General features: G+C 30.5%; 1 long non-coding RNA gene across 4 annotated transcripts; it reads right to left on the bottom strand.

The window, feature by feature from the left end:
- Positions 1-541: 541 nt before the first annotated feature.
- Positions 542-23,644, bottom strand: LOC139521114 (uncharacterized). Of its 4 annotated transcripts, none has more exons than XR_011664008.1 (8): positions 23,528-23,644; positions 19,064-19,162; positions 18,226-18,326; positions 16,945-17,123; positions 15,940-16,099; positions 9,808-9,948; positions 8,299-8,443; positions 542-1,372 (listed from the first exon to the last, which is right to left on the bottom strand). It is a non-coding gene; the product is annotated as an uncharacterized lncRNA (long non-coding RNA). The 4 variants fall into 4 exon arrangements; XR_011664009.1 differs by having other exon boundaries at positions 9,789-9,948; positions 23,423-23,538; XR_011664006.1 differs by having other exon boundaries at positions 543-1,372; positions 9,789-9,948.
- Between the last annotated feature and the right edge of the window lie 100 nt (positions 23,645-23,744).

Raw genomic sequence — 23,744 nt, 5'->3', positions numbered from 1 at the left:
GGTCATTAAAGATTAACATAGAGCTTAGACCCTGTCTTTTTTTTAAACTGGATGTCAAATCCTAGATTTAATCATCTTGATAAGAAAATCAATAATTGAAGGTCAAAAGGTTTAATAACATTTTAATAATGAGCGTTGTCAAAATTCAATACTGTACAATACATATATAAATATACTAACATAAAAAGTATTGTTGTAAACTGCAGACAATATTTAAACTATTACCATTAATTTTACCATGAACTTCAGGCAGACAGAATTATACTTAAAAATAAAGACTCATGCATTCAATGTTATAATGCCCATTTATTTTAACATATATATGGTATCTGAGGGAATCTTCCATACTTTGAACTATAGATATGCAATATTTTGTCTGCAACAATTGTGCAAAACATAAGCACATTAACACTGTATCCGCTTTTCAGCTCTTTTTGCAAAAACAGGAGATATTCTAAAATAACCGGGGGGGGGGGGGGGGGGGGGGGGGGGGTGGGGGGGGGGTTGGGGGGGGGGGGGGGGGGTGTTTCTTGTCTACTTGCCAAAAGTAAAGTTTTAAAAAAAAACGTTAAAAAAATATTCGCTTGTTTCACTTCTTCGATGATCTTTTAAAGTAAGGTAAAAAGATGCTTGTCAAGTTTCACTGGAATTTTAATTAATTTATCTGATTAGATTAATATAGTTGACGTTTTCACATAAAATAGTTTTGAACCATTTGAAGAATATTTTCATACCTTTGAGCCAAGTTAGGATATATTTAAATCCTTTTTAGGCCAATCTACCGATCCCATAACTTCATCTATCGGATCCTTTAGGTTCAATCTACCAGATCCCCTGAATTTCAATCTACCCGTCTTTCAGAACTAAATAACTGATTACATTTTCAAATATTTACAAGTAAGTTGTAACAGACTTATACTAATTAATAGCTGTCAATCCATTTGATAAGGTATCAAAATGTGTCAACCCTTGCATTATATTTTTTTCAAATAAACTAATTGATGATCTCATTGATAAATATGCTGGGTCAAAATTTAGAAAGAAATAGCTTTACAATTGACAACCATTCATAAATTCTGAAGAAAAAAAAATCATCAATCAAAAGTGTACTTTTGAAATAAAATCAATACATCATTATCAAAATGTAAACATCATTTTTGAAATTGGACCAGCGCAGATAAAACCACTAAATGTCTACCACACAAATAATGTGTGTGGTTAAATTTCTACATACAGTGTGTGTAGGACAAAGGACTTGTTTGAATCCTATTCTCCTGGGTGACTTCAATCACTTTGTATGCTGGTATTGCATACCTTTGGTATTGCCTCTTCTTTACACCCCCATTTCTTCTTCTTCATATGAAATCATTCACTACAAAAAATGAGAATTGATTAATAAATTTAGAAAGAGGGTAAGATTAAGATTTGCTTATTTTTTTATCAATTAAGGACTAATCAATGCTTGTAATGTATTAATTTGGGTCAGTCTAAATTATTCATTATCCTTGTTTAAAGTTATTGATTTTTTTCTCTCAAGTTTTTTTTAAAATTTGTTATAAAAAAGACATCAATTCATTTACAGAAACCTTGTTTTACTCTTAGATATTCTTCAGACACACATTGAATAATATGAGAACAAATCAGCATAGGTCAGACAATCTTCATTAGGTGTCAAGACTACTTATTCAAAATCCCAATCTTTTCAACCAAATTTTGTAATTTTCACAGCTTTCTATAAATATTTTATCTAAGTTTAACTTCATAAAAACCTGGCAGATGTGTAAGTATACTATTTGTTTAAATACATATATTTCTATTGTAACAAAAGATTCATTTCTGCAAATTTGTTGGTAATTTTAATTAAACAATGACATCAAAAGCACTATTTTTTATCAGGGGAGGGCAACTTTTATAAGTTCGAAACAGGAGTGGGTGAATTAAACAAAATATACTGTGATCTTAATTTCTACTATGAGGAGGCAATTCTCAGCTTTTGGAAAGCTGCTAATACATGTACTATAATGTACTATCACAAATTGACCATAAAAAAAACAAAAAAAACTGGCCTCAGTGTAATACTTACCATTTTGAAATGATACTTGCATAGGATTTCAAAATCAGTTTAAGGTACATACGGTCATTTACTTATTCATTTTAATTTAAATATAATACATCTCATTAATTATTTTAACAACAGGTGGCCATTTCCATCATTGCTGATTTATGACGTTATAATGTTGACGCTAATAAAGGTCAATAGTGGTCAATCTCAAATGTCATGACTGTTCAAATATCGGATAATCACGTTTAATTGATTTTTTTTCATTCAGATAAATGTGATTTGAAAGTTTTCTGAAGGTTTCAATGGGAACCTTGGTGGCATTTAAGCCACATTTAAGCCACACATTAGTCTTATACAGAAGTTCTTTCATTAAGGAAGTAAAAAAGGATTTTCTGGATGTTCATTCAGAATATGTGTAATTTTTGTTATTGAAGACCTTTTATGAATTTTTCCTGCTAATTTCATGAATTTGGCTCACCTAAAAAATCTCATAAAATGTAATGAAAGACAATTAAGACGGGCATTCTATGATAATGTGTGCCTAGACTTAGCAGGGTGGTTCTCATGTAAGTATAGTCCATCTTTTGATTAATTTGGTTGTAAATATATCTCAGTTTTTCCAAGGTGACCATCTAATTTTAAAACACAACTCATTTCATAAAAATAATAAGTTCTGTTTTTGTCTGTACAAAATGACTTTTATTTGTTTTGTGAAGTGTCTTTGAGCATAACAGTTCTCCTTGTGAAATTCAATGCTTAACACTGTGTTCAGACTGTTACTGTGAATTACTAACAGAAATACATTCAGAAGGATAGACTTGTAATTCCACTATATTTGAATACATTGTTTCAGTTAAAATTAAAAGATTGAAAAATATAACTAAATCCATTCTTAATGTAAATAATAATTTTAACCAAATACTAAGAAGAAAACATAATTTTTATTTGATTAACAAAGAAGTAAAAAAACACATTTACTGACCCTATAGTTCATTGTCCCATCTAAATTAATTTCAAAATACACACAAATATGGTATTTCCATAATTTAATTATTAATAACAAAAAAATACATTCACTATTTTATATATCTATTTCTTCCCAATTGACACCTTTAATTAAGATATATACAGACCACATTGTAGTACTACAACAGAGACTGGATTTTCCTGCATTTTCTATACTAATTCACACCTATTCTAATGGAATATTCATAAGGACAAATAATTAACAGAAAACATTATTATGAATTAAAAATTCCAAAGTACTTTCCATGGTTAATAAAATTCAAAAGTATTTTCAATTCCATGGATAAGAAATGCAAAAGTACCATCAATTCCATGGTTAAGCAATGTGAAAGTACCATCAACTCCATGGTTAAGAAACTCCAATTTAAGTTTCCTATCTTAATATGCTTAAAAAAGTACTTTGTAAATATATTTTGTCAATGTATATCATTGAACCAATTATTTCAATAAACTCTCTTTAAGGCCCTATATAATGGGTCTTTAAACTCCTATGTGTGAGGGTAATGGAGATTAAGGTCTGTGTCCTTTTTCCTTGAAGAAAAAGGAAGCTCCTGTATCATTAACATATCAATATTGAGGTTGTGAGTTCCCACATGTGGCAGGTACACCAGGTTCAATCTTAATTGACAACGTAGGATTGCCAGTTTTCTACTGAAGGTTGGTGGCTGACAGCCAGGAAATAGCACAATAGTGCTGAAAGTGGTATAAAACACGGATCAATCAATCAATCAATCAATAAATCTTGCAGGAGAGACATAAGTCTAAGCTATTTTACTTTTTTCTCTTTTGATAAAGTCTATTTTCTTTTGGGGCTGTTTAAATGGAAATAGAAAATCAGACATCCCCGCATTTCACTCTCTGTATTTGTTTGCTGCATCAGTATTTGTTGGCTGCATCAGCCTACATGGTGGAAATTATAAAGTCAAGGTCTTATTATAAAGTCAAGGTCGTGACATTTTTAGCTGTGAAGGTTACCAAACACTTTTTGCTGAGTGGGAGAACATATAACCATCAAACTTCCTTGTGGTTTGTTTTTCCTTTTTTCTTTTATTTTAGTGAATAAGTCCGGATTCAAGAAAAGTTTTTTTCCTGTGTGCATGTAAAAAAAATCAGGGTCAAATCAATGTGCTGTTTTTTAGACAATAAAAGTCTTGCTCATTATATTTTTTATTTTGAAGGGGGAAAGAAAAGTAGACAACATGCTAAACCCAGTAATTAAACAAATAATCTTTACAAGGTATTCCTTGATGTAGGCCGACATCCTCCAAAGAAAACAAGGTGCTAAATGCTAAGAATTACCACCCACTTGTGATTAAACTTGTCAAAAACAGTTCCAAACTGAAAGGGTACCCAAACCATAAGATTGTCCAACAAAAAGTTCCTTACAACATAACTAAAGCAGTCTCAGTGAAACATATGAAAATTAAGCAGGCAAACATACAAAAATACAAATACATAGATGAATGGATGTACAAGGCTATTGCAGTATACCCTTCTTGATTTATAATAGCACAAATTTTACCTTTTTAATTTCAATTATTCATTTTTTATGGTAAAAAGGTACTTTAAGCATCTAATTATTAAAACGAAAATTCATTTTTATTTGTGGAAAACTACTTTTCATTGACTTCATAAGTTTTAAAAATATAAGCTTCAACAAAATACAAATTCACGTAAAATTGGTATGCAAAAATTTATCAAAACTACAAAATCAATTAGTATTCACCAGTTTTTCCTTCTTTTTTAACCCTTAAAATTTTGGAACCAATAAAAATAAATGGATTAACAGAAAACTGCGTAAATCTGGAAGTTTATGTAAACAAATTGAGCATGTTAAGTGGGTGTCAGGCTTACAAACACTGTACTCTTATGTTAACTTACATCAAACCTAAGAATTGACAAATTAATTTTAAAAATAAATTAAAGTGCAACTAAAACAACATTAACAGAATTTGTAATGCAAATATGAAAATTTGGGCTATATAACTAAAAATAGACAGAAAGAGTAACATTAAATGTTTACAAAGGTGCAGTGTAGGTGTTTGTTATTTAAGGAAATAATTATTTGAATTGGAGCAGTAACGTAAATATTTTATAGAAAAGCAGTCACCCTTACACATATCTGTGAAACTGTGGGAAAATATTCTATGACCTAACGTAGTTTAAATGATGTCTTATATCTATGTAAATTGATCTTTAAAATGAATATGAGAATCAAAGTGACTTTTTATAATAATACAACTGCTCCTGGTGTTTGATATAAAATTATAGTATTTTTTACAAGTTTCAAGTTCCTGTTACTGTTTCTTAACAAAATCACAATGTAACAAAACCTTAATTGTTTACTTTATACTGTGTATTATTATCATATATATAGGGAACACATAGTTGTGGATTTGTGAGTACATGGTGAACCACAAATTTAAGTGTTTTACTGAATACTGAATTTGATACAGCCTAGTTTTTAAATTGTGTCATAAATTACTTAATCTAAGATTTTAGTCCATCTTCAATCCATAATACAGTTTATCTAAGTTATAGTAGTCAAAACATTTGTAGTAGGTAAAAAAATCATTACATCATCAATTATTTCAAGAAAGGGTAGATTCACTGTGTATACAGTCATCTTGAAATGTACAACACCAGTGCATAGTTGGTCAAGATCTGCAGATTTGAAGTTTCTGTGCAAGACTGTTTATTTGTATAGAGAAAAATAAGTGATTTATTGCATCATCCAAAATGTTTAAACAAATACGAAATATTTGTGCATTTAGAATCAATTTTTCAACTTTAAGGGTAGATAACTCTTATAGTAAAAGTTTAAATTGAAACATCATTTAAAACTTTTTCCAAGAATTTTAAATTGACATTTGTTAACCTTATTCACTAGTCACTACATCAAATATATATGCAAACGTAAAAGAAAGTCTAATACATACTTAAAATACATAATTTATTACTTTAATTGTTATTCGTAAAGTTGAATTATTAGAATATAAAAGCCCTTAAAGACTACCATGTAAGTTCGTCAGGTACTGGGTTTTCCATGTTAAGAACACGACATTAAAACATAGTTATTTCATTCTTTGGGTAAGTAAGTACTATATACAGAATCATTTTTTCAGGGGACTAATTTTCCATTTAGCAGGGCACAAAAATTTTAAACTATAATTTAAACAGGTATCCTCATAAAAACTTTATTTCAATTATAATGAATATTTTTCTCTTTTACAGTATTTGCCACCATCAAGAAGGTGGGTCTGAATGAGGGGTCATTAATTCCTCTATACTTTATTAAAATTTTAGTACTATTTTTCTCTACTCTTAATAACTTTTGCCCATTATTTTCATTTCTTTATAATTTAGTAACCCATTATTCTAAATTCTGATTTCCCCCTTCATTTCGCACTCTCTGCTTTAATAGTATTCTAAAGATTATATTAACCCCATTCAGACCCTGGCATGACAATTCTTTAGCCTTGGAATATTATTACCGAACTTGTTTTCCTTCATTTCATTTATCCCAGTAAATATCCTATAAACTCTAATAATTACTTATTAATTATTCATCATTAATGTACATTTACGTGACCATTTCCATGGCAGACTTTAATTACTTTCTTTTCATGATTGTCATTTTTAATAACTTAAAAGAACGTATACCATTTTCGTTTTCAATAAGATGATACAATTATATTCTATGTACGTCTAATTAACTTTTTATCGACAACAGAACTAAGCATAAAAAAACAAATTAGAACAGGTAGATTTTGTATGTTACAATGATGCATACCAATAAAGACAGTACTGCTTCAGGCCATACACAAGATTTCTATCTGTAGTCACACAGGTGAATCTAGGCTATATCTAGCCTAATTTAAGAACTATTAATCTCCTTTTATTGTTCTCTTGAAATCGGATTATTGTTTTATTTTTGAATAGGATTAAGATGTAACATTAAATAGAATTTTAATATCCCCAACGTAAGCACTGATCTAAATATAAAACATTTTCATGATCTAATTTAATGTCCGTTTATGAATACTAATCTGATAAATTGAGGAAGTTTGTGATAATATTATTTTGGTAAGATCTCCTTTACATATATGTGGTTTGCTGGTTCACCACTGTTAATAAAGTATAGATATTGGTATTCAATTCTGCTGTTGTTGAAACAATTCAAGCAGAAAATATTGTGGTTTAATATTTATACAGGTGCTTGAAAAATCAATTAACATTTTGTCAATCATGTTCTATGAAAATAAATTAACCACCCTCCTCAGTTGAATCTTGTTTTCTTAATGTTCCCAAAACTGAAGTAAAGACTTATATATATTGATCAATTTCAAATCAAGTTTTTCAAAAATGGCCTTCCTATTAGCAATCATACCAGAGATTTAGAGGGATGCCCCCCTTTACTGGGAAAAATTTGGTTGATAACATAGGGAATCACTGAAGCTTGACCGGAGCGGGCCCCCTCTAAGGCAGTCAGTGGGCCCCACTTATGAAAAATTCTGGATCAACCACTGCATACTACAACCTTATTTTCTATTCAAAATATAAATGATAGTATATAACAATTTGTTGGACATGTTTAAACCTCGTCATGGTAAACAAAGTGATTTGTATACAATTCTGATGTTAGATAACTTCAAAGATGCATAAAAAATATATTTAGTCCAAAAGCAATGCTGGTGGGCTCAATCAGTACTTAAAAAAAGCCTGGCAAATATAATCTTCAGTGAATCCAGAAATTTTCACAAGTGGGGGCCCACTGGCTGACCTAAGAGGGGGCCCGCTCCAGTCACGCTTCAGTGATTCCCTATATAAGCAACCCCCCCCCGTAAACCCGCCTCTGATCTTATTACAATTCACTTCTTTCCTTCCTTATGTGTACATGACTACTCTATTATGGAAATCTTAAATTTTTCTATTTTGACAGACGAAAGAAAAACCATTTGTCTTATTGATATGTATAGTGTATATGTCATGTGTTTTGGGTGTCGTCAAGCTTGTTTTATATTGGGATATGAATCCTGAATTTATTCTGTTACAGAATATCTGATGCATTAAAACACATAAAATTGTATGTATAGTGTCAATATCTTGTCCAAAAATTTGCTAAGTTAAAATAAATTATTGTACAAATTGAGTGAAGTAGTCAATAATTTAATCTTAATAATACTTGACAATGCCCCGTGACTTTTTACCTGTACTATGCTGGATTATAATTTGGGGCTCAAGTCTGTTGTCATCTTTTGCATATTTTTGGAAGGAGTTGCTTTTCTTGTGTTATTTTTCTCCATAGCTTCTTTATACGTTCTGTCTATCCATTTAGATGATCAAAATCCCTTCCTGCAAAATCATATAATTTTATACGGAATCTAAAAATTTTAAATATCAATACGTTTTGCAAGATGTTTTAAAAAGAGTGAGGGCCCATATTTGACTTATTATAATAGCTAACTATACATTATGGGTTTTCTCATTGTTGAAGGCTGTAGATTGACCTGTAATTGGTTAAATCCATATTAATTGAACTATTTTAGATTACTGTCTCATTGGCAATCATACCCTCTCTCCATATTTTTATATTAATGTCATTGGCCTCATCCTTTTGTATAAAGGCAAAGCTAACAGAGTTTTTCTATCTGCATCACACAATTATAATCAATATTTCAGACGATGTTACAAATAGGGTTAATATACTGTATGATTAAAATGAACCCAGATCAATGATTACTTTGATGACTAGAATGACAATAGCTGGAATACTTCATTAAAACGCCAGACACAATTCAAAGGGAAAAGGTGTTGTCATTATGAAGGCCATAAATATTGAGTACTGGATTCATTATTATTTGTGGGGTACCAAATTTTCATAGATTTTGCTGGAATAGGAAAACAACATAAATGATCAAAGAAGTATACATTTTTTTTAAAGGCTTGTATATCATTATAAACTTTTGCAAAACAAAGAAATCAAAAATCCACAAAATTTCTCTTTTTTTTCTCTCAATCAATGAAAATAGATGGATCCACTCTCAACGGTACATAAAGCATGTAGCTGAAGAGTTACCCTTGTACTGTTAAAAAGCTGATTGCTAATCTAACAAAGATTAACTGAATTTAAATTATTAACTGTATAGAATGAAATTCAAAACAGTGTGGCTGTGGCCATTGATTGATACATTAAATTCATCCATTGACTGGTACAATTTACGTGAATGTTTGTCTGTAACGACCACTGTTCACGACGTACCTACGATAGACATTTGAACTGTGGGGACACCAAAGTGTTCTTAACGCCTTTAATTATAAAATAATTCGAAAAATTAATCAGGAATAACCTTTATGTTTTGATTTATATAATTGATATAAATCAAAACATCGTGTTATTTCTGATTAATTTTTCGAATTACTTTATTAAGGTGTTGAGAACCTTTGGTGACCCCATAGTTTAAGTGTCTTTAAAAGTACATAGTGAGCTGTGGTCGTTACATACAAACGTTCACCTAAACTGTCCCAGTCAATGGATGAATTTAATGTGTCAGTCAATGGCCACAGCCACACTGTTTTGAATTTCATTCTATAATGAAGCTATACTGTGTATGTTAACATAGTCCTGGATATGTAACAACTTGAGAGATGAATGTCCTTCCTATGTAAATCAATAGCTTACGTACTTACAAGTACTTACTGTACATAAACAAACTAACCACTGGTATTGGAGGATTTGTTTCCTTGTTCAGATTCATATGCTATACAAATATATTGGTTAAATAGAAAGCCATTGTGTGATCTACAAACTTTAATCCTATGTTAGCCAATCAATTCCCTTAGTGGTATGGCAATGGAACCTGAAAAGAAAGGAAGCACTAATTCGATATTAATTCATAGTATGACTTTTTGTTGTACATTTGATGGTAAAACTGAATCTGGAGTTTTAAGATAAGCTTTCATTAATTGTGTACATAAATTTACTTACTTTGTTTCTTACTTATGAATAAACTTGCAAATTTTTAAATATATATACATGTTATGTATTTTTTCTTGGTGTTGTTTTTTTTCAACACTAATACATTAGTCACGGGTTTTTTTCTTTTAAGATCAACACTTAATCTAGATGCTATAATACAATTTTTTTACCTATACATTAGTTTAATTTATTGTCATTGTGCTGAAACCAGTATGCAAATTTCTCCAAAATGTATTCCTAGCCTGGTCGTCATTTCCATTTTGCCCACCTTGACTTCAAATTTAGTGTTCATAGTGAAAATTAGGGGGTCCTGTATTTGATTTAAATATGTAGGATCAATTGATCCCATAAATGAAGGTATATAATGATTTGCTTTTACAAATTGTAACTTGGATTGAGAATTGTCTCATTGGCCCTCATACCAGTCATCTTCTTATATATATATATAAAATTGCACACATTTTTCACAATGGTTTCACAATATCAAATATTAATAAGTGCCATACTTGTATAAATGTCGATGACCATGTACGATTGCTGTTTGGTCCAACAAAGTTATAATTTTCAAAAAAATGTCAGTAATTAGGTCTCCACAAGGCTTTCTAAAATTTGTTTTTTAACCTTAATTTACTGGTCTATTTTCTTTTCTACAAAGGAGTAGGTCCAGTAAGACCCCTTTTTGGCCCCAAAATAAAGCAGTTTTACAAAATTGTTAAAGTGTACACTTTTAGTTATTTATTGGACAGTAGAATGCTTCTACTACATTAATATGGGCTGTTTTTGACAATACAATGCACATATATCGGGTACTAGCACCACTAAGTCATGCTAAATTACTGAAATCTTCACAATTCTAGCATTTTAGTCAAATTTTACACGGTTTCCGTGTAAAACGAAAGTGGCCGCATTCGTGTTCATCCTTAATATTACAATGTAAGTTGTATTTGATGATAATACATAACATATATAAAGGTTGAGGATGAACACGGTTGCGGCCACTTTCATTTTTGGCAAAAACCATCCGAAAAGTGACATTTTTCGGCATACATGTATTTGGTAGATTTTTTCATATTTGAGATGGAATCGGATCGTTTTTAATGCCTAATCAGTTAAAATCTTTCTCATAAACTAATTGAATCAAATGAAATAGACACTTTAGTGTTTAAAAAGTGGTCAAAATCTTTCGTCAGATGAACTTGAAATTTAAAAAATGTGGCCAAAATCGGTCCTTACTGGAACCTACTCCTTTATGGAGGTAGCCATAATAAAAATCAATGCTTCATTTCCATAAAAATTTTCTAGAATGTATGTTATAGTTTCTGTGGTAAAAATTTACACTTTGTTAAAAGTTAAATACATCTACAACTATGTACAATTATTTACACACTTGTAGAAACTATGTTCACTGGCAAATTCAATTGTGAAAAAAAAAGTCAGTAACATAGGGTTTGGATTGCATTTCGTGCAATCTTTCCCAAAAAAATAATCATTGTTTGTAAGTTTTCTTTTATATCAAACTTAAAATGCTTTAAATTCATAGGTTGTCAATTGAATTTAATTCATATAATCCTTAAATGGAAAATCTTGCTAAGTGAAATATTATGATACAATTTTGTAAGCCAAGTAAGATAAAAGAGGACCTCTTTAATATATTTCCTATTTTATATATCTAGTACATGTATGACACATATGGCTAGTAATATGATGCTTCTATCAATATAAAGAAAAATAGATATCACATCACTTGTACTATTCAGTAGATAGATCTAATTTTGTCTGGTTTAGATTTCTGCACAACTAAAAGTCTATTGTTTGATTATTAACCCATTTCTTTCCAATAAAATCTGTGCAAAACCAATACTAAACTTTATTTTTGCTTTGCTATTATTGATATTTTCATCTATAAAATAGCAATATTATTCCAAAATAGCATAAAACGTCCCGTTTATTTAATAAACTTGTCTGTTTCTGAACTACAGGATTAAATGAAGCCATTTTAAGCAACCCTGTAGCCATAATGCTTTATTGATTTTGCAATCATTGTCTATTTTATACAAACATCTCACGACTAAATGTATTGATCTCTGGTTGAATGATGACGTCAAAGCTTTACGTATGGCTTTCTCTCACAGATCTGACCTGAATACTGTCTGTACTATATTCAGGTCTAACTCTTCTTCACCTGCCCATTTCCTAACTTTTTTCAATTGTTACAAAAGGAAAATATCATGCTACATAATTTCTCTTTCCTATCTTAAATTTACATGGAAACTCTTTAAAAAAAAATGCATTTTCTGTTATATCTTTTTCAATGAGTCTTCCAAAATAGCTGATTTTGACATCTTGAAAAATTAAGAATCAAATGATTTGCCTAAGTATTTTTTGCACTATATACGTATACATATATATTTGTCTGCGGTAATGAAATGGGAAAAGTAACATATTCGTGCATGAGCCAAATGATTATAGCAGCATTTTCTTTATGGTGCCTCTTCAAATGACTCAATGATTTAAAGAACTGAATGTTTAATAATGCATTTCAAGTGTTGGCTGCATTTTATTCTAATTTTCTATTTGTGTTTTTTGTTTCCAAATAAACATACATGTACATAAAAAGATTCATGAAGGTTCAAAATTGGCCCAAACATTCTTGATTTTTTATAAAGTTATCATAAAATTTGAATTAAAACAGTTGAACTTACATATAAAACCTGGTATATTCCACCAATGATAAAGTCATTGTGGCACTGTAGTCGCACTATTTACAAAAGAAAATTATCATTTTGAATGATTTATTTACTAAAAATTTGAGTTTTGGTTAAAAAAAACAACATTGGCCACACAAGACAATGAGGCTTATTTATATTAAGTGTGTATATATCTTTTCAGAACAACATTTTTACAGCCAATTTGGCTAAAAATTGGAGCACATCATACTTTTGATCTTATTTTCAGTTCCCTTCATCAAACAATAAACAGAAAAATTGTTTACTTTATGAAAATTTTCATATTTTAGAAAGTAAATATTGGTTTGCTTATCAGACATATATGACATAGTCTATATTTTGAGGCCAAGCTTTCACATTCCTACGTTTATTCTACGTCACTAAAATCCATCTATTTAATCATTTAATATTTTTTCATCTTATCTTTCATAGATATTTTATTGTTTCTTTAAAAAGATTTTTATTAGGACAACAGGGTCTTGAGCTTCAATAAAATGCAGATTTGAAAGTTATCTGAATTTTAATTAAAATGATTATATCAAAAATCAACATGAATTTAGGCTAACTCTATAAAATTCCATTTCTAAAAACTAGCTTAAAAGATGTCCAGAGGTGGATTTAGGGGGGGGATTTGGTGGATTATATAGGGAATCACTGAAGAATGACCTGAGTGGGCCCCCTCTTAGGCAGTCAGTGGGACCCAACTTATAAAACATTTTTGGATCCACCACTGATGTCAAATGGCTTTGTGTAAAAAATAAGTGAATAAATACTTTAAAAAAAGGTGTTGTCATGAATGGCCACCTTGTAGAATTTTTTAAAATAATCAAAATTTAAAAATGATAGCAGTTGGATTTCAACAAATATTATAAACTCTGTCTTTGCTTTGGTTTTCATAAGGATTTATTTCAAAGTGAGTTTACTTTTTGCTTAAACAACAATACAGAATTCTGATTAAATATCCCAATAAACTAGGTCTTGGAGGTGAAGATAACAGGGATTGATAACGTGTACCTATATTCAGGTAGAAGTTTATTATGTCTTAGCTCATATGGACAAATGATTTGTTTGAATAATAAGTTAAAGGGAATTAACTCATTGATATAACTACTATTCTGCACCCTGATTAGCACAGATGAAAAGCATAAATGAGTAGGCATCACTTAACCCACAGATATAAAATATTACATGACCTAGCTGTAGGTAGCCAACATTTTTATGAATTAACACTTTGACAGTTTCTGTTGCTGTCGTCATTGTTTCAATTAGAAGCAGCAGGTTTCAAAAGTTTAAATGTCAATCCCATGTAACCTTTGTAAACCCTTGATAAATTACCCCTGCTGGCTACACTCCCAACAACTGTAACAGTACAGTATACAGAGCTCCATCAAAAGAGATAGATGTTAGGAGAACCAAGTCTGATGGACATGTAGACATTGCAAGGAACACATATATATATACCAAATATACTCATCCTATTACTCATAATAAGAGAAAAATTCACATGACAAAAGAAACCATGGAAATGAGGTCAAGGACAACAGACAAATGACTGACAGAAACTTAGTTACACAAGGCATCTGTAAATAAGTTATGAAGCATCCAGGTTTTCTATTTTCTGAAATATAAAGCTTTAAACATATAGTTTATATCCTTGCCAGGCTTGCCACTAACAGATTGTATTATCCCTATGTTTCACATTCTGCAACTTTGGTCCTTGGCAAAACGAAAATCATAACTAAACTGTCTTTTTCTTGTCTGTTTTTCTGATAATGTGGACATTTAAATTCAAATAAATTATGTCTAGATTTGTAATTCATGATGTCAATTCGTGATAGAAACATAACTTGTCCTTGAACACTTCTATAAATCATATTATGATGTAATGATTTATATGTTACATTAATTTATAAATTAAAAATATAATAGTAATATTGTAAGCCTAATATTGTTTTTTTAAATGTGATTTGATATTGATGTAATTCATCTTGTTATCACAGCTGACTGAATTTGAAGGTTAAATCAATACTGCAACAGACTGTAACTGATTGATAAGCAACAAAATAAATCGTTTAAAACATTGTCCTAAAAATTAAGTTATTGTATGCTTAATTTTGTTTAAACAATTTAGTTTTTTAACTAATTGATGTCTGCTATATACAGTGGCTTGATATATTGACCCTGATTGTGCACAAGTTAAAGTAAAGTTAATGTGTTGAGATACTGTAAATTCAGAAATTATTGCCATGTTTTTATTATTGCCAAAAATTTGACATGTTATAATCGCAATAATTTACACTCGCATTTTAAAACATTTAATATGAATTAAACATGATTTTTTTCAGGTTGCAAAAATTCAAATCGCATTATAGTCTAAAATGATAAAATCGCAATAAAAAAATACATTCAATATCTTCAGAATTTACAGTAAATAAGACTGACAAGAGTTATATTAAAAGCCTTATATCAATATATTGCATGTACTTATACTGCTGAAGAGTAAAAGTACCAAAATTGGGATTTTTGTAAGTTTACAGATTCTTTCAAGTTTTTTTTTCAAAATAAACAATCTATGTATATTTGTGACGTTTGAAAGATCTGCTGTGGCTATAGAAGAGAGTTATACATAAATATGTAGAATAAAAAAAAGCAGATTTCAAAATAGTACTCCATTGGTGATAGATTTTTAAAACTGGTTTTACTGTTATAAACCACTATCAAACACAGTTTATGTTAGCATATTAGCCACAAAATATTGTTTGTTGTATTTGCACCTTCCCAATGAATATTACATAACCAACAATTAAAAATGTATTTGAACCACAAGTTATATCAAGTTTTCAGTTGAAAGCAAATTTGTATGATGTAATAAATATACCCTAACAGAATATGGTTTCATTGAAAAAAGCCACAAAACCACAAAGTACAAATGTACCCTGACAAATATAAACAGTTATAGTGCAGATTTACTGTTATAATCAGAACTTAAACAGGAACCCAGTCAGACTTTAGAGCAGTTTTTAACGTTTTCACAACCCACCAATAGGTACATACATGTACATTATGTTTGTACCAACAATTAGAATTCAGTTTTACAAAACAAAAACTAACAAATACTCAGGGCAAAATTATACTATAACAATCACCATCACAAACAAGACATTGATCAGAATAAGATAATTCTCCTGGTTTTACTGCTGCAAACCAGTAACCAGACTAAATGACACTATTGTGTACTGCTACTTCATACAAACCACAAGTCAACACCCACTGATCATATGATCTTTCATATGCAAAATATAACTCCTAAAATAAAATAGAAAGTATATATGTACATTGATTGCCAAGCATAAGTAATTTTCTATTAGTCATTATAAAATAGTAGTATACTTTGACAATTACAGTTACCTTGAAATACACCTACAAACTGACATAGTTGTTGCACACATCTAAACACCTACATGTATTATGTGTAATGGGGATGTTAAAGATTTAATGATAATTCAAGTGCAAGTGTAAACAAGTCCTCACACATTTGTTTTTCTTTGAGAACAGAGAAGTAATAAAGACAGATGCAGATCCTAGCGGGGGCGTAGATGGCGTATGTCCTGTTTTGATCGGAAAAAATTGTCATTTTGTTAGCATAAAATCACCAATCTTTTTTGTGCGCTTAATTTTGCAAGTTTATAATATATTCATGCCTATGTAACAAAGGTCCTGATTAATTTTTCCTATGACATCATAATAGCCTATGTTGCAATTTACTTGTCAGACCAAATTTTTTTCTAGTACCAGAAAATCTAACATTATTGTAGAGACCCGTCCTTGTCTTTGAGGTCTTCACTAACCTCAGCCTGAAGCAAAAGGAAATTCCATACGGGTATTTATTTGCTTTATAACTTTTGCCCTAGCCAGCATACGTGTCTTGCCTCTGCGACTTCATCAGGGCAAGTCAACATAAAATGTAGTATTATATTCATAATAGAGGACATTTGAAAATTAAAAAAAAGATAAATACAATGGCTTAAGTTTTATAATTGATATGGAAGGAGTAAGGAAATTCTATACTATTGTTGGCCTTATCAATATCATTTGATACAGGTAGCTTAAGTATTTAGCCTCAGTATCAAGTCTTTCATAGTGAAAATTACCTTTGTACTTCATATTGGTTATTTCATCAAGCTCTTGGTTTGGGACTGAGCAGTGTCACCACTCATACTGTTCTCAAATAAGGCATCATTATAATGTCAAAGTGATCCTCTTATCCCATCAAAGACTTTAACTAAGGTTACAGTGACAACTATACCCTTCACAGGCCTCTGGTCTACACCTGCAATATATCGTACACTGAATTACTCATACATATAAAATTATAATAAAAAATAAATAAATTAAAAAATATTAATATACACAAAAAAATGATGTCTTACAATTATTATGATCTTGTTGATCTTTCTAAATATAATTTCATATTAATTTTAGATAAAACTAGTATATAAACGTAGTGGGAGACTTTCTTTAAATGGACCATTTATCAGGTTATCTCAACCAGCAAACCTGATAGTTAAATTAAGAAAACATTTTTACCTTTTAACTATGGTACAACTGTACTGTATTGATGGACAAAAAGTCAAATGTTTCCGTCCCTGACAGTCATGACAGTCAAAATAAACGACTTTTTTTTTTATGTCATAAGAATAATTGAATAACTGAAATAACAACTCTTGATTTAAATATTATTACTATTATATAGATATAAGAAGATGTGGTATGAGTGCCAATGAGACAACTCTCCATCCAAGTTACAACTTATAAAAGTAAAATCATTATAGATCAAAGTATGGTCTTCAACACAGAGCCTTGGCTATAAAACTGTTAAAAAATTCCAATTTATAATTTACAATATTTCAAAAGAAAAAACTCCAACATATGACATGAAGTTAGTTGAAGTTCTGTATGCTTACTGGTTGAATATAGACTAGCTATGTGTACACATGCATTCCAAATTAAAGTAAAAAACATCTATAAAATTTACAGGGGCAACAGAAATATGTATTTATTTATTAGCACAATAATGTTCAGATCATTGTTTAATTGTGGCAGGGAGAGCATTTGTGGACCCAAGGTTAATTCACTGTACATTCCTACATAATAATAAGTTATATGAGTTATCTCCCCTGATTAAGTAAAGTTTTAACTATCAAACCCTCCAGACATTACATCTTCAAATACTTAAAAACACTTCTAAATATTCTACTTGAAAAAAATAAAACATTGATGAATCCAAAATGATAGATAATCTTTAATCTACCAGCTAATTTATACTGTATGATCATTTTCTTTTTATCCAAAGACTCACTATGGACATGATGGATTACTTATTGGATTCATTAATGACAACGTTATAAAGACAAATTATATACGCTTTTTACCTGCCTGAACTTTGTTTTTTAATCTGTGTAGATTCATCATGTTCATATCGCATGTTTCATCTGTGCTTGATGTGAGAGTTTGCCAAGGAAAAGTTTTGCCCCTGGAATTAAAAGTGATATAATTTATCAATAGTCACCCTATAGATCTAACTACATAAAGTGTGTCAGATATCAATACAGTGTAACCTACCATTACAATTCATAACAATATATATTCTTCCTAATGTGGATTCATTAACTTTTCTAAGATACCAATTTAGTAGATAGACATGATAGAGGAAAACTTGTTTTTCTTGGATACTTGAATCTGAGGTTTTAACCAAATCTAGCATACAAACAAACCAAAGGATTTTTGTTTGTTTGTTGTACAGTTAATATATATGTGGCACATATATACCCATCAATTGTCTATTGTAATGAATCCAAAGTAAACGGTGAAATACAAAGTCTTCTTTATTTTGTTAAAAAAATATGTCCCAAAAGGTTTAAGCTGACACAAGTTTCACTTGTACATGTATATTCAGTGTTTTGTCTGTATATATGTTTGTTCATTCAGGTTACCAACCTTATCATATTAAATGAAAAGAAAACGCATTTATAATTATGGCTACGCAATTCTGACAGCTTGTCATTAATTTTCTTCTTCCTCTTAGACTGCTATGCAGTTGTTTAGCATATGTACATGTATATATGTAAAACATTTTTTAAAAGACAAAATCATTACTATACAAATGAAAATTATGCAATAAAAGGTCATATTAAATATTGTACTCTTTACAATGGAGAAAAACAAAAAATGACCAGTTTTTATTTTTCATTAAATTCTGAATATGTATACCATCTGCATTATCTGTATTTCACTGTCTTAATACATGGTTATCAGTTCATTCTGGTCTTTATCTAGACTGTGTTTAGGTCAGGACAGGTGAGAGTCCATCTGTAAACAGACAAATACTAAGTAAACACATTACTTATCAAAATGAGGTCATTAATACAAAATATCATAAGCTGATGGAAAACAAAATCTATTTATTTTGTTTATTATCAGCTTTCGCTAATACTACATGTATTATCAAATTTGATGGAAGAGTATTAACGATGAACTTGATTAAATATTAAATGTCACTAGAGATGAAACATAAAGATTATGTGTATATGTGTGAAGTTTTCTCCTATGTTCCAAAATTTGGACATTAAATGAAAAATTTCTATCTGTAAAAAAATAACTTACAGTTTATCCCTAATAAATTGGTGAAGTTTTTACAAAGAAATTCGTGAAAAAAATCAAATCATATAGACTTCCTTCAAATTTATTGTTTCTGGGAAAAAAAATCAAAATCATAAAAAATATAGTAAAACGGCTTAATTGTGATCTTAACAGAATTGTTGAATTTGAAATTTGTTTCCTTGTCCTAAAAACAATAGATAAAACTATGTACGATAAAAAAAAAAAAGGTAATTTGAACCAAAATATTTCATTGTCTTTATTGAAAGACTATAACATGCTCATTTCAAATCATTATGTGTTAATTTTGTTGGAGTCCGCTATTTATGATTGGCCCCACTGAGAACTATATCAAGTGTAATTTAAAATCTTGTTACATGTACATTGTATGTCAGGTGTGTCATTAAAACAAAAATCAATACCAGTATGTGCATGTGTGCATAAATCTTTGATCTATAATGGTTGTCAATACCTACATGTACCACATGGAGAGAAAAAAGATAATCACTTTTACATTTTAGTTAAACTTAACATTCTAAAAGTACATATACATGTATTCAGTACATATCAAATTATAACATGGGTTTTTTAATTTTAAGGACATAACAATATTTCATATTTTTGGTTTACATACTGCTCTTCAAAAAACAGCATCAGATCAGAATTTAAAGATTTAAAGATCAAGAGGTTTTGTTTGGGTCAACTGTTAATTACAAATCACATCTAGGGTAAAATTTCCTTGTCATTTCTAAGATTGTATATGGTCAGCTTTAATGCAACCAAACCAATTTTCTTGATGTCAAAGGGAAAAAAATGAATAACAACAAATTTTGCATGAATGTCAATTTGTTCTTAATCATGTGTTGTTAACTCTCTTGTAAAACTTTTTATGTGATCAAAGTCTGACTCAGATTAAAATCATAATTGCTGTTTCAAGTGATGCAGCATTTTTTTTTTTTGCATTAAAACATATCTTCAATCCCAGATTTTTAAAGACTATCACTTGAAATTTCCCCTAAAGCACAATAGTATGCTACCCCCTCCTCTTACTGGTTGACCAACACTTACAATGTAGTACATCAGATAATACGTGTAAAGATAATACATGTACCTGACCTCTGACCTTTGTCATATATTAGTGTACAGGTGTATATTTTGGTTTCCTGTCAACTTACAAACATTAAAATACAGAGATTGATAAGTGGATTGTCTATAGATACATGTAAAATAAAACAATACAGATATAAAGGTTCATGTTAGTAACCACCTAGGCTTCAGATAAAACATTCAAGGTCAAATATTTGATAATCAGTCATATAAGTTGAATAAAATTTTGGCCTACTTCAAACAGTATTTATGTTAATCACCTAGGATTCATCTATACAGGTTCATGTACATGTAAGAACAACTGGAGATAATGAAACAGCAACCAAACAACACATTTAAATCACAAAAAATACATCTAAAAGTCAGCCTAGTGTCCAATGATGGACAAGTGCATACAGTCTTACATGTAGTCTCCAGTGGCGGATCCAGAACTTTTCCTAAGGAGGGGTCCGCTGACTGACCTAAGGGGGGACCCGCTCCAGCCATGCTTCAATGATTCCCTATATAATCAACCAAATTTTTCCCACAAAAGGGAGGGCCCGGGCCCCCCAGGATCCGCCTATGGTCTCTCAGGAAATGTAGTCTTAATATAAAGACTTCTAAAGGATACTTAGAAAGCTCTTCAATATAAATGCATTCATGAATTAAATTATTCAAAAACATTCTGTAAATAATTGTGTTACAAGGAAATAAGATTTGCCTTTATGTTGCCTAAAGTTATATATGTATTTCATTTCTGTAAACCCATCTGAACTAATTGGATTAATTTTCAAAAGAACTGCACCACAATTGTATATACCCTTCTGAAGGTCAAGGGAACAGCAACCCTACAATACCAGTTTAACCTTGGTTGCATTCAATATTGGAGCAGCCGCATAGGGCGACTTAGATTTTTGACTACTGAATGGGTAGGTCTGTGTAGCTGCTACGATATTGAACGTAACCCTGATAAATCTCACATGAGATCAATGAACTGTATGCACTGGCTTCATTGTTCAATTCTAGATAAGTTGTCAGTGTAAGCACCAAGACATTGTCAACCATTGCGAACGACAAACAGGTGGTAGGGTTAGTAAGTAAAAAACCCTCACACTATTCTCATATCCCAAGAACTGTCAACCATTGAAAAAGACAAACAGGTGGCAGGGTTAGTTAGTACTTAACCCTCATACTTACTCATAATCCACAGGTAGAGAGCATGCGTAACCCACCTAGGTCTATGTGCATCTGAAACAATGCATGGACAATTGTAGATAGACTAGAATATAAATCATGAGGAGAATGTGTTTTTGTTAATCTTTTATTGCAAATAATTTACTCTAATTCCTAAATACAAAAAACTGTGAAAACTTCAACATTTAAGTAATAGGGTAATAACTCCTATAGACAAGTGATGATTTAAGCCATGCATGGCATACCCGTAGCCAGGGGGGTCGGGGGGTTCGGACGAACCTCCCCCCTTGAAATCAAATTGTGACTGTTAAAGTCAACGTTTTGTTCAAATTGTGACTGTTAAAGTGGAGTTCATGAGCCTAACAAACCCCCCCCCCCCCTTGGAAATTCCTGGCTACGGGCCTGCATGATGACTTATTTGTAAATCTTGTCTTGCCGATCTCTTTTGCTATCTTAAATCCATCCATTTATAATAGTTTTCAAGATTAAAGGGGAAAATGTAAATAATTTAAAACCTACCATATAGATTTACATTGTAACCACCAATTTCATCATTATCAACTTTTGCGATTATTTTTGCTATTCAAATTTAACTCTACTTATTATAGTTTCAAGACAAAAGGCAAAAACACAATTAATCGAAAAAAAATTGTCATTTAAAATCATTAAATTATACCGACTGTTCTAATTTATTATAATTAAAAAAGATTATGTTCTACATCAAATTTTGATATTATTTCATCAAAAACAGTAAGCTTTTTTTCAAAATCAGGACATCATAAAGTGGCCAAGCAAAGTATCCCTGTTTTGATACATGTACATTTTTTGTCCAATTGATTGAAATTTTAAACAATTGCCAACCAGGAAGTAACTTAGTACAGCAGATTTAAAAGCTAGAATGCAACATTTAGCAGCATGGCAGATAGTCAAATAACTTTAATACTGGACCTCAACATTATCAAGCTGCAGGCCAAATATAAATTCTATCCTTTCATAGAAACCGACAACCCAAGTATTCCAGAGGGACCAACATGCATACAGTCACAGACAGTATGGCATATATTGAAATGAATCAAGAGGTTTCTAGACTAACTTTCACTCTAAGGGAAGCAGATAAAAGTAGAATACTCAGCTTCAGTTACTGAGTAATTGCATAAAATGACTTGCCAGTATATATATGGTTTATGAATGGCAATTAATATATTTATAAATTTAAAGTTATTCATTCCATTTGATACCATCTTCGTCTCTATCACCCCACACTCTTGTTTAAACTCTGCCTTGTAATATGTTATTGTATCATCTTAACTTATTCCATTTAAAAGAGGGGAAGCCCTTAAAATTGCCTCACCAGATGACCCCCCCCCCCCCCTTCCCCCTTTGCATTTGTGTGTGCCATTTTTTTTTATTTTGCATTATCATTCATTCACCTGATAATACCAACTGTGTTCTTATGAATGTAAAGGATTAAGATTTTCAACAGAAAATAGAAGAATATCAAAATTGGTTCCTTTTGCATAAATGATTCATAAATTAGGAAAACAGGTTATAATTTTAGGGACATTCGTCGCTTATCCTTCAAAAATCCCTATGGAGTACATATCTCCTATGACATTTTGTTGGCAAATATCGATGTAGGCATATTCAGATGTTTATCTATTTTCGAATTTCATTTCTTTTTTAATTATTTACGAAATTGCCCACGGAAAGATTGATTCTGCAACAGAACAGCCATTTTCCTCATCATTGCAGAGTTTATTTATAACCTCCAACTATCTTTAGACTGATGTTTTATACCATTGATTAATCCTTTAGACATTTTGAGTCATCGATCCTGTAAAAATAGATTTTAAGATTGGATTAGGTTAATATTTGTAGTCTCTTCCAACCACTAGAAAACAAAATATCGGCTCTGACACCGGTGCAAATTGTTCTGACGTCACAGAGTTATTTTCAATATCTCGTTAAATTTCGTAAAACTCCGCCTGACGGAAACTTCTATATTTGGCCACTA

The sequence above is a fragment of the Mytilus edulis genome, chromosome 4, assembly GCF_963676685.1.
Source record: "Mytilus edulis chromosome 4, xbMytEdul2.2, whole genome shotgun sequence".
Classification (NCBI taxonomy): Eukaryota; Metazoa; Mollusca; class Bivalvia; order Mytilida; family Mytilidae; genus Mytilus; species Mytilus edulis.
Note: the sequence above shows the minus strand (reverse complement) of the source record. Positions and strands in the feature narration are given on the sequence as shown.